The sequence below is a fragment of the Leopardus geoffroyi genome, chromosome E1, assembly GCF_018350155.1.
Source record: "Leopardus geoffroyi isolate Oge1 chromosome E1, O.geoffroyi_Oge1_pat1.0, whole genome shotgun sequence".
NCBI lineage: Eukaryota > Metazoa > Chordata > Mammalia > Carnivora > Felidae > Leopardus > Leopardus geoffroyi.
The window spans coordinates 2,979,883-2,994,921 of NC_059330.1; the positions used below are offsets into that span (position 1 = coordinate 2,979,883).

The window sequence follows — 15,039 nt, forward strand, 5'->3', positions numbered from 1 at the left end:
ATGTCGCCCAACCCGTTTGAGGCCAGGAGGCTCTTGGCGTTGGCCAGGGGATTGGCAGCTTCTGGAGTCAGGTGATCTTGACGGGGATGCTAGGAGAGGAGCCCCTGGGTCTGCAGAGGAGCCCGGGGATGGGTTCCCAAGTCAGTCAGGAGGTCTGGCAATGGAAGCCAGGATCCAGGACCCCTTTGACTGAGGCTCTCAGAGGTGGGTCTCCCCATCCCAACAATAAGAAATGTGTCTTCGGGGCACCTGGGTGGCTCTGTCGGTTAGGTGTCAGACTTCACCTCAGGTCATGATCTCGTAGTTCGTGGGTTCGAGCCCCGCATCGGGCTCTGTGCTGTCAGCTCAGAGCCTGGAGCCTGCGTCGGATTCTGTGTCTCCCTCTCTCTCTGCCCCTCTCCCGCCACCTCAAAAATAAAAAACATTAAAAAAAAACTTTAAAAGAAATTTGTCTTCATGGTCCTTCACCGTCCTGGGCCCATTTCAATTGTCCTCCCCCAGACCCCTGTTCCCCTGCCATGCACAGAGTGAAGGGGTCAGATCAGCCTCAGCAAGGCTACAACGCCCTAAGTAATATACAAATATTTGAGTGACGTGCCCACGTGCCTTTGCCATTCATCAAACACTCAAAGGGGCTCAGAGCTCCCAAAGACCGAACACCATGGAGATGAAGAACGAAGCAGAGTGAAAACCAGTGAATTACAAATGCAAACCTGCCTGGAAAGAAATCCCTGACATCATGGGAAATGGAGGTAAGTTTCAGGACAGTCCGTAAAACGTGATTCTGTTTATGGAAATTGGGTAATTTCTTATAGAGAAAGATCTGGAATAAGACACATCAAACTTGATCGTAGTTATCTCTGGAGGGACTCTCTAACTTCTACCTTTCTGTGATACTTGAATGTTCCCCTGGAAGGTGTGTTTCTTCTGTGATCAGGAAAAAATAATCAAAAACAAGGCAGGAATAAAGCGAGGGGGTGGGGGTGCGGGAAATCTTTTGAGGGGTTCCCTCGTAGTTTGCTCAGGACTGGAGGCCAAGTCCTCAAGAAGGTGGTTTTCTTCTGGGGCTCCTGGGTGGCTCAGTCGGTTGAGTATCCGACTCTGGTTCAGGTCATGAGCTCAAAGTTCGTGAGTTTGAGCCCTGAGCCCTGTGTCGGGCTCTGTGCTGACAGTTCTCAGCTCGCAGCTCTCTGCCCCCTCCCCCACTCACACTCTGTCTCTCCATCTCTCTCTCTCTCTCTCAAAAACAAATAAATATTAAAAAAAAAGAAGGTGGTTTTCTCCTGGAAAAAAAAAAAAAAGGAGCTTCCTGAATCTAAGGCTCAGTCAAGCATGAGTTTGATTCTATAGGGCGCCCCAGGGTGGCGCCTCCTTGACCTGTCTAATCGTGGCCTGGCTCTATGGGCACCTTGAAGCTGGTTGGGGAGGATGGTCAAGGGAGTGCTCCCGGCCACCTCACCCAGGGACACAGGGATGACTGCCATGACAGTCTTGTGTGTTCTTCCCCAAGGAGCTGAAGGTGCGGTGTTCCAGGCAATCCCAGATTTAGCAAGCAGAGAAAAGGTATCTGTTGTTTCTCTAAAACTCAAATTTCATTGGGCATTCTATATTTCATTTTGCAACTCCAATCCTAGAGGTCTCCCCAAATGTCTCTCCTTCATGAGCATTTCCAGGGGTCCGTTAGGTAGGTTGACTCATGACTCTGCCTAGGGCTTCTGGGGGTTCGGGAAAAGGAGACTCAAATACTTATCATCAATGCCCCGTGTGTCTCCAGGGGAGGGGACTGAGCCAGGCTGGGCTTTTTTTTTTTTCTTCTTTTTGAATGTTTATTTTTTTTTGAGAGAGAGAGAGAGAGAGAGAGAGAATTGCAGGCAGGCTCCACATTCAGCATGGAGCCCAATCTCACGACTGAGAGATCAGAACCTGAGCTGATACCAAGAGTTGGACACTTAATGGGCTGAGCCACCAAGGTGCCCCCAGGCTGGGCTGTCTTTAGACTAATGTGATATGACTTTGGAATAACATGAAGTTCCCGGGGCCCCCAAATCTCTTCCGTTGGCCCTGTTATGAAGCTTGACTTTGAAAATTCCTTTCAATGTACAGATATTTATTTCCATAGTTTGTTGCTTTTTTGAGAGAGAGAGAGAGAGAGAGAGAGAGAGAGAGAGAGAATCCCAAGCAGCCTCCCTGCCCAGTGCGGAACCCAATGCAAAGCCAATTCCCCATGATAGTGAGATCATGACCAGAGCCAAAATCAAGAGTCGGAGGTTCAGCCCACTGAGCCACCCAGGCACCCCTGTCGTGGTTTTGTATTCCAAAATAAGAATTCAATTTTATTTTATTTTATTTTTTAAATGTTTATTATTTTTTTTTTGAGAGAGAGAGACAGAGTGTGAGCAGGGGAGGGTCAGAGAGGGAGGGAGACACAGAATCCGAAGCAGCTCCAGGCTCTGAGCTGTCAGCACAGAGCCCGACGCGGGGCTCGAACTCATGAACCGCGAGATCACGACCTGAGCTGAGGTTGGAAGCTTAACCTACTGAGCCACCCAGGTGCTCCTAATAATTCAATTTTAAAAATTATATATACATATGTATGTGTACATATGTGTGTGCAATGCACACACATACACACAAACACCCGAGAGAGTAGATATATTAGCTGGAGACATCTCAGCTTTACTTTATCGGGTTGGTCTAGCCATCTTGGCCATCTTGCCCCTGAGACAGTGGGACATAGGAATGCCAAGTTTTGACAGGGAGAGGGGAATTAGTAATCAGGAAAGGTTGAGGGCACAGTTATATTAGCCAGAAGTGTCTACACTATAGGATTTGATAGTAGGGAGCTCTGGGAAATGAAGACCACATTCATTCATCAGCGTTCACACTTGGCTGTGCTTATATAAAGAGAAGGTGCCGTGCACCTTTGGGTAAATGACCTAATCCTTTTGTGCCTCAGTGGCTTCATCTGAAAAATGGGTATAAGGTTACCTACTCTGTAGGATTATGGTGATTACAGGAATGGGTGCAAGTAATGTGCCTGGAACCACACCTGTCAGCTCAGGGCAGGAGGGCGCAGTGGCCTCTCCTCTGGTCAGGTCACATTGGAGAGTTGTGTCCAGTTCAGGAAGGGAGGCATCGCTGGGGACTGAAGCACGTTCTGGGAAAGAGGCCAGCTGGGTTGGGGATGGGTCTGGAGACCACTGTGGCCTCATAAGACCTCCCTTGGAGAGATCTCTCTGAGGGTAGGGAGCTTCCAGACAAGGAAAGAATCCTGGCTGAGGCTGGCTGACTGCTGAATGGGCAGGTGTTGGGAGGGGCCTAGGGGTCTATATTCTATATTAATTTTTTTAATTTTAATTTTATTTTTTTAAATTTACACCCAAATTAGTTAGCATATAGTGAAACAATGATTTCAGGAGTAGATTCCTTAGTGCCCCTCCCCCATTTAGCCCCTCCCCCCCCCAGTAACCTTCTGTTGGTTCTCCATATTTAAGAGTCTCTTCTGTTTTGTCCCCCTCCCTGTTTTTATATTATTTTTGTTTCCCTTCCCTTAAGTTCATCTGTTTTGTCTCTTAAAGTTCTCATGAGTGAAGTCATGTGACTTTTGTCTTTCTCTAATTTCACTTAGCATAAGACCCTCCAGTTCCATGCACGTAGTTGCAAATGGCAAGATCTCCTTCTTTTTGATTGCCGAGTAATACTCCATTGTATATATATATACCGCATCTTCTTTATCCATTCATCCATCGATGGACATTTGGGCTCTTTCCAGACTTTGGCTATTGTTGATGGTGCTGCTATAAACATGGGGGTGCATGTGTCCCTTGGAAACAGCACACCTGTATCCCTCGGATAAATGCCTAGTAGTGCAGTTGCTGGGTCATAGGGTAGTTCTGTTGTTAGTTTTTTGAGGAACCTCCATGCTGTTTTCCAGAGCGGCTGCACCAGCTTGCATTCCCATCTATGTTAATTTTTTAATTGGATGGATAAATGAGCAGATAGATACATGATAATATAAGAATAGTGAATGGTAATCGTGGAATCTGGGTATTGCATATGTGGGATCTCCCTGTGAACCTCCTTGAACTTTGCTGTATGTTTGGAAATCGTCAGAAAAAAATGCTAGAAAAACTAATTTCTTGAATAGTAATGCATTCAGATAAATTTGAAAATGAAAAAGTGATGGGGTGCTGGGTGACTCAGTAGGTTGAGCGTCCGGCTTCGGCTCAAGTCACCATGTCATGGTTCATGGGTTCGAGCCCCACGTCGGGCTCTGTGCTGACAGCTCGGAGCCTGCTTTGGATTCTGTGTCTTCCTCTCTTTTTCTGCCCCGCCACTGCTCACACTCTGTACCTCTCTCTCTCAAAACGAAATAAACATTAAAACAAAATTTAAAAGTGAAAGTGTTGGGGCACCTGGGTGGCTCAGTCGATTAAGCGTCAGACTTTTCACTTCAGCTCAGGTCACCATCTCGTGATTGGTGAGATTGAGCCCTGCGTCGGGCTCTGTGCTGACAGTGCGGAGCCTGTCCGTCTCCCTCTGTCTCTGTGCCTCCCCAGGTCGCGCTCTTTCTCTCTCAAAGATAAACGTTAAAAAAAGAAAACTTAAAGAAATGGTTAAGATGGTAAATTTTACGTTGTGTATGTCCTACCACAATTCTTAGAAGAGGTCACCACTGTCCTTAGTGGTTATTCCTGTGCGTTTAACTTTATATCTGCACCAGCAAATATAGATACTGATGTGTATTCCTTCCCCGCTTTTTTTTTTTTTTTTTTTTTTTAAATCAAAAGATAGCACACTACGTGCAGACGTCTGCGTCTTGCTTGTCTTACTTGAATCTCCATCCTGGAGCTTTCTCCATGATCATATATGGAAAACGAGTTTTTGGACTCCAAGTTGTTGTTGTTGTGTGTGTGTGTGTGTGTGTGTGTGTGTGTGTGTGTGTGTGTGTGTTTGAGAGAGAGACAGAGAGAGCACGAATGGGGGATGGCCAGAGAGAGAGAAGGAGACAGAGAATCCCAAGCAGCCTCCACACGATCAGTGCAGAGCCTGACGCGGGGCTCGAACCCACGAAACTACGAGAACATGACCTGAGCCGAAACCAAGAGTCGGATGCTTAACCGACTGAGCGACCCCGGTGCCCCTGGAATCAAAGTTTTTCGCAGTTTCCCCAGGGAATGTCAAGGGGCAGCCTGTTTGGGAACCTCTGGCCTGGGAGATGGCTGGGGTCGAGGGTGGCTTAGAGATTTGCTTCTGCCTCCAGGCTGGAGGGCGGAGGACCAGAAGCGGAGGTGGCTCTTTTAGACAGTGCTCCTCTGTCCCCACCATCTACGGTGTCCATCTACAGCCCCCCCAGGGGAGTGAGTTTTTCCTGCGGGTCCTGGGTCTCTTGCTCCCCGGAGAGACTCTGGGTGGCTGGCAGCAGGGACACTCAAAACTCAACACTGTTTCTACCCTTTCTCCACCTGCTGTGGGGACGGGGTGGGGGCGGTGAGCCGGAGCCACCCTAAGAAGATGGTCACTCCTGCCATTCTGAACCGGGGCCAACACTTTAATAAAGTGAGTCACTACAAATATCAAAGGTCGAAAAGGCTGAGGGGGGGGGGGGGTGCGGGGGACGTGAATTTGGAGCCAGAACCTGCAGGCTGTGCCCTGAGGCAGTGGACGGTTGGGGGCGGTGGGGAAGGGGACGGAGAAGAGGAAGAATGGGATCAAGGGGTAAGGCAAACCTTTGCTAGGGCAGAGGCTCTTGGGCTTTATATCACTGCCCTCCGTGAAGAGACACCTGACAATGATCTTCCTCAGCTGAACATGCTCCTGTGGGCATACCTGGATCATTGACCGGGGCCTGATCAGCGATGCCGAGGGCTGTGTTGGGTCAGGAGAAGGGAAGCCATCGCATTGACTGTTCATATTGGGCCAGTGGAGGCTTGCTCAGTCCTGGCTCTCCATGAGGGTGGAGTCATAGAAGGGGTGCAGGGCAAAGGCCGGGGCGGGGGGCAAGCTGGCTGTGCCCCTGTGTATGCTCGTGGCGGTTGCAATTAAATGACACTTGTGAGATAGGAGGTGGGCATCTCCTTGATTCTTGAGTGTGTGTGTGTGTACGTGATCCTTGACCTTCCTCCTGCCCTGCCTCCGCTCATGAGCCTCTTGACCGGCCTGAGGATTATGGGCAGTTGGGAAAGCCTAGCCATCCCCAGGTAAGGAGCGGAAGATCCCCTGGTCCCCAGGGAAGCCAGGGCAGAGGCCAAGGCTTTAGTGACCCCTGAAGATGCACTGCTCCAGCCAGCATAGCCCGGCCCCTCAGGCCTCCCCGGTGAGGCCACACTCCCCACAGGGAGGCCCGGGGAGGACCCAGAATTGAGCGCAGCCCTGAGGGTCTCTCCACCCCTGTGCAGTTATCAGGCCCTGACCTTGCTTCCTTCACAGCTGGCTCTGAGTCCTGCTTTGGGGTTTCAGTTTATTCGTGCGCCTGTAAATTTCCTGGGCTCACCTCCTCCCCACAAGGCTTCCCTGGGGCCTCTGAAATCTCTGTGTTACCTGTTCCCTTTGTGCCACCCCCTGGGGCTCTCCCCCATTTATGACACAGCCTGGGGCTGCTGGTAGCACAGGCGAAACCTGGGGCCTGTGAACAGAAAACAAAGATGCCCCTTGTCCGGGTTAAGGGCAGTCCCACCAGGGCACACGGCTTGGTAGGCGGAATAAGGGCCACTTTGCACTCCCAGCTCCCACCTCGGCCCTCAGCCCCCTTAGCCCGATGGCACCAGGGTCTGCAGAAGCCACAGAATGTTTCCACAGGTCTCTCCCTGTCCCTCCCTCCCTCCGAGGACCTCTGGGGCTCCCTGCTGCCCTCAGTACAAAGCCCACACACTCAGCCTCCACACAAGGCCCTCACTGCCCTGCCCTCGCTGTCTCACGTCATGAAGCGTGGCCACAGAGGTGGCTTTCAGTTCAGATGCCTTGAAGGCCTCGGGCTATTGGAGATCTGTGATTTTTTTTCATGCTCTTTTTCTTTCTGGCTCGAATGCCTTTCTACTTCATCACAGCCGGCCCCCCAGCGGCGCCCCCATCTCCATCTTTTAAGACCTTGAAGGAGGGGGTGATGACTCACCTCTGTAGCACGGGGCCCGGTATCATCAGAGCCCAGCAAATCAATGTTTGTTAAATGAACAAATCTGCCTTCACAAGCCCCTAGCTCAAGTGTGTGGGGCTGGGGCCTGGGGCAAGGGAAGCTCGGGAAACACGGTCGTTCATCTTTCTATTCGAAACTCCTTTGGGAGCCACACCAGAGTTCCCTCCTCAGAGTCCTAATGGAGCGAGAAGCTCAACGAGGCCACCGCGGGGTCAGAGCCATACTTTTGTCGCCGACGTTCACCCGTGTTGTCTTTGAAAAAGCATGATCTTAGGTAGATTCTGCAGGAGCTGAGTCTGGGAAGGGGAGGAGGGAAGATGGTCTGGGCAAGGGGGAGGGACTTGTGGAGGAATGTGCCATTATCTAGCCCATTTATCCTGGTATTTTTTGCCGTATCAGAGTGCCACACACGTACAACTGTTTACTTGATTTGTCTTGAAAAAATAAATGGAATCACATTTTAATATATAAAATATACATATAAATATATAAATATATATTTAATATATACAAAATATTAAAAAGCATATTTAAAAAAAAATTTTTTTTTTCAACGTTTATTTATTTTTGGGACAGAGAGAGACAGAGCATGAACGGGGGAGGGGCAGAGAGAGAGGGAGACACAGAATCGGAAACAGGCTCCAGGCTCTGAGCCATCAGCCCAGAGCCCGACGCGGGGCTCGAACTCACGGACCGCGAGATCGTGACCTGGCTGAAGTCGGACGCTTAACCGACTGCGCCACCCAGGCGCCCCAAAAGTATTTTCTTTAAATAAAGTAATCTCTACTCCCAAAGTCGGGCTCAAACTGGCGACACCAAGATCAAGAGTCCCATGCTCTACCCACTGAGCCAGCCAGGCGCCCCTAATCATACTTCTAATAAACAGCACATTTAATACATACTGGGAATTGGGGGAGGGGGGGGCGGAAGAAAGGCTCGCTTTGCAGACCGCCTGAAATGGTGCACCCAGACCTTGACGCGCTGACTTGGGACGTGAGAATAAGGGATGGTGGCCTGGGAGGTGGGGGACAGAGGCCTGGGATCTCACAGCAGGAAAGAAGCCACCTCAGGCTGAGCTCAAGGCTGGCTTTAAACGCTTGAGAGCCCTTTGGTCCTGAAGCCAGAGTAGGATCAACTAAAAGAATCCTAAGAGAAGGAGGCACAGAGCTTGGACGTACGTGAGGATGAAACTGGCAAGAATCGGGGTGGTGGGTGCGGACTCCGGGGCGGAGGGAGAGAAGCAGGGGTGGGGCAGCGGGCGAGGCGAGCAGGAACGCCCCAGCGCGGAGCTGCGCACCTGCAGCGCCCCTGACCTGCGTGCGCTCGCTCCCGCCCCACTGCCTCTCGCGATGGTGAAACTCACAGAACGCCCTTGCCTGTCGCCAGCCCCCGGTGCGCAGGCGCGCTCTGGGACAGGTGCCGGCAGGGAGGCTAAAGAAGCGGGGACAGAAGTTTGATCTCAGGGCCCTGAGTGGAAGGGAAACTTCTTCCCACTTTCTGGGGGCTCTGGCAGCTTCAGGGGGAAAGAGAGCTGGAAATGAGCCTTTCATCCCAGAACTGAAAGCCTCCCTGACATTTGAGAGCCCTCAGCGCTTGAGACAGGTAAGGCTAGAGGCAGGGACAGAGTCGGGAGTGAAAAAAAAAAAAATGTATATTTTTTTCTGATTATAAAAATAGAACTACTGTTGGGGGGAAAAATGTAGAAAATTCATAAAAGGCACACGAAGAAGAAAAACATAAGCTCTACAACACCTGTCCCGATAGCCACCATAAATATTTTGGTGTTTATTCTTCCAGCCTATTTATGTATAATAATATATATATATATATATATATATATATATATATATATATATACCACATATGGTTATGTTAAGGTAATGATGTATTATATAATGTATAATTATAGTAAGATAATAAGTGAGATTGCATTGTATAAATACTTTTAGGGCCTGATTTTTTTTTTTTTTTTTAGTGTTAGCTTGTGGTCCCCAATAAACATTCTTTTATACTCTTATTTATTTATTTATTTATTTAGAGATGGAGCAGGGGAAGGGAAGGGCAGAGGCAAAGGGAAAGAGAGAGAATCTTAAGCAGGCTCCACACCCAGCATGATGACCAAGGTGGGTCTCCATCCCATGACCCTGAGATCATGAGCTGAAATCAAGAGTTGGATGCTCAGCTGACTGAGCCACCCAGGCACCCCTATGCCCTTGTTTTTAACAGATGTAGTCATTTATTTAATGTATTAATTGACATTTAAGTTGTTTCCAATTTTCTCCTAGTATAAAAAGTCTCTGCACCATTTTAATTTGCAAAATCTTGGTGTTACTTCCTTAAAATAATTATTTGAAATGGAACTGATGAGTCGGAGTATAATATAATTTTAAATACTTGTGATAAATATTGTCATATGTCCTTTCATAAATGTTATACCAGTTTAGGGCCGCCTGGGTGGCTTAAGTCAGTTCGTGATCTCTTGGTTAGTGGGACCAAGCCCTGCATTGGGCTCTGTGCTGATGGCTCAGAGCCTGCTTGGGATTCTCTCTCTCCCTCTCTCTCTCTGCCCCTCCCCCACTCATACTTTTCTGTCTCAAAGTAAGTAAATATTTTTTTTAAATGTTGTACCAGTTTAGACTCCCTCCAGCAGCATGTGGGATTGCCTCTTGTCACCCTATACTCACCTCACCTTGGTATAATTATAACTTTATCTTTACCAAAAAAAAAAAAAAAAAAGTCTTGAAATCTTCCACTTCTGTGATCACTGTCAATATCCTAGCTCAAGACACTATCAGCAATTTGTTTGGAATTCAAGACAGCCTTTTAACTTTCCTTCTTCCTTCCCCTCTCCTCCCTCACCTGGCCCCCTATGGTCTGTTTTCCACAGAAGAGTCCGAGTTATCCTTGAAAAAAAATGTGTCCTCGTTGAGTTTTGCCTCTGGTCAAGACACGGTGGCTTGTATCAGACTAGGATTCCTTTATATATATATATATATATTTTTTTTTTTTGTAACGTTTATTTATTTTTGGGACAGAGAGAGACAGAGCATGAACGGGGGAGGGGCAGAGAGAGAGGGAGACACAGAATCGGAAACAGGCTCCAGGCTCTGAGCCATCAGCCCAGAGCCCGACGCGGGGCTCGAACTCACGGACTGCGAGATCGTGACCTGGCTGAAGTCGGACGCTTAACCGACTGCGCCACCCAGGCGCCCCAGACTAGGATTCCTTTAGAGAACAATGTAAAAATTAGGTCACACACATAAGTACCCACACCCACTCACATTCGCATGCACAGCTGTTTTAAGGCTTCAGAGAGTAGCTAACATGGGCAGAACTTAAGTAACCAGGATCCTGTAGAGAAAGAAACTACTTTGAGGTAAGGGGCATCTTCTCCACTGCTTTCCTTAAAGAAATTCCTTAAGGAATTTGCTGATTTGCTTGGGAGGCCTTGAGGCTGAGCAGAAAATGGTGGCCTAAAATTGGAATTCAGGATCTGGCAAGAAAGAAGAATCTGGTCAATCCTCTAGGGTTTCAGTTGAGACTCCTGTGGGGCTATGACCTAGGAGTAAGGACGATCCAGACATGGGCCAGCCCATACAAAGCCTGGTAGTCTCAGTCCTGATTGGGTCATATGATTTGACCCTACTCTAACTGCCTGGAAGAACATCAACCGGAATTTATATATCTTCTGGAAAAATAACATCCTGGGAGCCACCCGGGCGCCCCTGGTAGGGATCCATTTTAAATCTTTATGCCTTGGTTGGAACGCTAAGTGCCTGGCTTGACCCTTTGCTTTAATGTTAGTGAGATAAGGAATGTTTGGTTGAAGTCACACGCTTTGCTCCCAGTAGGAGCTCAAGAAATGCCTATTGAGCTGAACTGAATTGAGGTCAAGGAGCTACTCAAGCGTGGGGTACCACATTATCGTTTATAGAAGAACGGGTTATCTGAACCAGTAACAGAAATAGTGAATGGTGGATGCTGAAGGCCAGAGAAGGAGCAGAAATAAACCAGGCTGGCAAGGACGATGAGAATCCCGGAGACAGCTCAACCCGCAGCAGACCCTGAGCTGCGGCTCTCTGGAGGGGGATGAAACGTATCATGAATACCTAAACACAACCAGCAGGTGGCGCTCTAAAGATGTGTTGTTGCCATCCAGACTTGGAGGGCCAACATCTTGCTTGAGCACCTAGGAAGTGGAAACTGAGGCAGGGGGAGCCTTGAACCCTAACGTTTTTGGCTCTGTGCTTCCTCCAGCGGTGAATCCCCCAAGATCAAGAGCCCTGTAAGGGTGTTGTTGTTTTTTTCCCCCCATATGTTTGCTTTCTCTGTGGCTGTATAGTGCCATCTGTTCAATTCAATTTAGAGCGCTGTGGGTTGAAAACTTTGATAAACCAACTAACTGGTTCCCTCGTGAAAATACAAGTTTTTTTTAAAATTTAAGATTTTATTTGTTTTATTTTTATTTATTTTTTCTTAAACATTTTATTTTATTATTTTTTAAATATGAAATTTATCGTCAAATTGGTTTCCATACAACACCCAGTGCTCATCCCAAAATATTTTTATTTTTTTAAATGTTTATTTTTGAGAGAGAGAGAGAGAGAGAGAAAGCATGGGGGGGGTGGGGAGAGAGAGAGGGAGACACAGACTCTGAAGCAGGCTCCAGGCTCTGAGCTGTCAGCCCAGTGCCCGACGGGGGCCTCGAACTCACGAACCACGAGATCGTGACCTGAGCCGAAGTCGGATGCCCAACCAACGGAGCCACCCAGGCGCCCCCTAAGATTTTATTTTTAAGTAATCTCTACCCCCAAAGTGGGGCTCAAACTTACACCCTGAAGAGAGTTTCATGCTCTAGTAACTGAGCCAGCCAGGCACCCCGTGAGTTTTGATTCAGTAGGGCTGGCCCGGGACCCGAGGTCCTGCATTTCTAACCAGCTCCCTGGTGATGACTTATGTTCAGTAGTTTTAATGTTTTGAACACACTGCCTGCAAGGCCTCATTTCTGTGCAACATGGGAGGGGGGAGAGGAGCAAACCTTGGCTCTGTCCTCAGAGTTTACAGCCTCCCAGAATGAAATGTCATTGAAATGTCTGCAATGCAAGTTTGAGTGTGAGTCCACTTACTGTGTGACCTTAGGCAAACTGTGTGGCCTCTTTGGGTCTCAGTTTCCTCGTCTGTACAATGGGAAGAGGGGTGCTTGGCTGGCTCAGCCGGAAGAGCATGCAACTCTTGATCTCAGGGTTGGAAGTTCAAGTCCCATATTGGGCAGAGAGATTATTTAAAAATAGCAACTTAAAAAAATGGGAAGAGGGGCGCCTGGGTGGCTCAGTTGGTTAAGTGACCGACTTTGGCTCAGGTCATGATCTCACGGTTCGTGGGTTCGAGCCCCACGTCGGGCTCTGTGCTGAACACTTGCTCGGAGCCTGGAGCCTTCTTCAGATTCTGTGTCTCCTTATCTCTCTGCCCCTCCCCTGCTCCTGCTTTGTCTCTCTTTCCCTCTCAAAGATAAATAAACTTTAAAAAAAGAATAAGCTAGGCGGGCACCCTGGGGAGTGGTACATTGGAGGGAGTGATCTTGAAGAAGGTGTCATCATCTGAAAAGAAGGAGATTTGGGAGGTGAGGACAGAAAGCTGGGAGGAGGGCTGGTCTTCTGATCTGGTGACAAGCGTAAGAATTGCTTTTGAGGGGGATTTGAGCGTTACTTCGGGCTCAGCAGGGATCCTTCTGGAAATGGATAGGGTGGGTAGGAGCTAGACTTCCTGGCACATCAAGCTTTGGTTTATTGCCCCATTTCACATCTTTAGGGCTTTCGGGGGTTGTGAGAGAGGCGCTAAGAGGAGCCAAGGCTTACCCTGGTCCTGCCCTCATGTAGGGCTTTGCCACAGCCTCCTGCCCACTGGTGTGGGGTCCTCAGCCCAGGCTCCTGAGTTTGCCTGCGCACTTAAAAATTTTTTTTTTTTTCAACGTTTATTTATTTTTGGGACAGAGAGAGACAGAGCATGAACGGGGGAGGGGCAGAGAGAGAGGGAGACACAGAATCGGAAACAGGCTCCAGGCTCTGAGCCATCAGCCCAGAGCCTGATGCGTGCCTGCGCACTTTAAATACAGTGGTGTTTCCATAGCATCTGGAAGATTCGCGACACTTCTGGATTAACTTCTAGCGTTCTGCTGAATGTTCCTGGGGATACAGAGATCCATGCAGCCTCTACGCTCACTGGGTGACCCCGGGGAGGTCACACATCACCCCGGGAAAGGAATGGTCAGTATAGGGCCTCAGTAGTGATTCTTAAAAATGATGCAGAGGGGCATCTGGGTGGCTCATTTGGTTGAGCATCCGATTCTTGATTTTGGCTCAGGTCATGATACCACGGTTTGGGAGACTGAGCCCCGTGTTGGGCTCTGCGCTGACAGCACAGAGCCCGCTTGGGATTCTCTGTCTCTCTGCCCCTCCCCTGCTCTCTCTCTCTCTCTGTCTCAAAACAAATACATAAAGAATTAAAAAAAAAAGTGCTTCTCCCATATGGTGGGACTAAATGATACGTGAGGCCTGCATGCAGCGTTCAGGGTGAGTCGCCAGACCAGGGGTGGTCTGATCTGGTCATGATTGAGGAGTGGGGGCAGGTCTGGAGAGGCAGAGAGGAGGAAGGACACCAGCACCCACTGGAGGGACTCCAGGGGACATACGTGAAGCCCGCTGCACACGTGACCTGTGAGGCCAGCCCTGGAATCACCCCCATTTCGTAGATGGGGAAAGTGAGACTCGGACCCCCAAGTCTGACTTCACCCTCTCCCGTGTTCTGTGCGTCTCCCGTCCTTAGTGAGTGACAGCCTTTCCCCTGCCCTTCCGGTCCCGTCCACACACGGGGACGGGGGCGTGCATGCGTGTGTAGTGAAAATGGGGAGCCGTGAAAAAGTGTGGCCGAGGAGGTAAGCGAGGCTTGATCTCTCTCTTCCCTTCCTCAGAGGCCAGGGAAGCTGGAAGGGTTGCCTCACTTCAGATGCCAGGCCCCAGCCTTCAGGCCACAACCCACTTCCTGTGCCTGTGTGCCTCTGTCAAAAGGTGATTCTCACGCTTCCTGTTGACTTCCGCTTTGTTTCAGCGGGTCCAGCCCGCCCCCCCGCAGCGTGCTGCTCTTGGTCTGATCGGTGAGCCCTGGGACACAGGACCAGGTACCGTCCTGCTACTGGGAGGGTAGGGCGCACGAGGCGGGGTGGGAGAGTGTGATGGGAGAAGTTCTGGGCCAGGCGAGGGGGGACCCGAGAGACACCAGGGCTGAGGGGTCCTGGTGGTCTGCAGACCCTCTTCGTCCATGGTTGGCGGGCGGTGGGGGGCGGGGGGGGGGGGAGCTGTCAAAGGCTGAGGTCAGTATGTGAAGCTGGTTATTTCTCTGGCCATGACGCGAGAGTTTTGCTTGGGTGGCTTCCTGAAACCACACTGCCTGTCCACGTCTCCCCAAGATCCCTTGATTTGTTTTTCTATTTCCTGGGCTGCCCGGGTAGCTTCTTCCTGGGGTGCAGAGAGAGTTTCCGGGGTTCAGACAGGTTTATCTGGGACTGACTGAGACACGGTCCCTGTGATGCTTAAAAATCACACTGAGCTGACCAAGTTAGGAGATTGCCACGAATCCTGGCTCCTTGTCTCACTCATGTAGATTTCTCCGAGCCCATGAGCCTGTTTTCTCATCTACGGAATGACACGGTGTCTCTATTTTGTGGGATTTCTGTGATGCTGAAGCAGGACGATGATGACGAAAGTGTTTTGTAAACTGTAAGATGATATCCTTCAGGACTTGAGGTTACTTTTAGTTTTTTTGTTTTTTTTTGTTTTTTTAATTTTAAGGTTTATTTATTTATTATGAAAGAGAGTGCAAGCAGGGGAAAGGCAGAGAGAGAGAGAGAGAAT

At 49.3% G+C, this 15,039-nt stretch overlaps 1 protein-coding gene across 2 annotated transcripts in view; it reads left to right on the forward strand.

Moving 5' to 3' along the window:
• Positions 1-8,606: 8,606 nt before the first annotated feature.
• NDEL1 (nudE neurodevelopment protein 1 like 1) overlaps positions 8,607-15,039 on the forward strand; it is a 97,527-nt gene continuing 91,094 nt past the window's right edge. The window contains exon 1 of one of the 2 annotated variants that reach the window (XM_045490379.1): positions 8,607-8,734. The gene's annotated coding sequence lies outside the window, so the exon portion shown is untranslated. Of the gene's footprint in view, positions 8,735-14,254; positions 14,307-15,039 lie in introns of those variants that run through there. The other variant, XM_045490377.1, reaches the window with a different exon arrangement.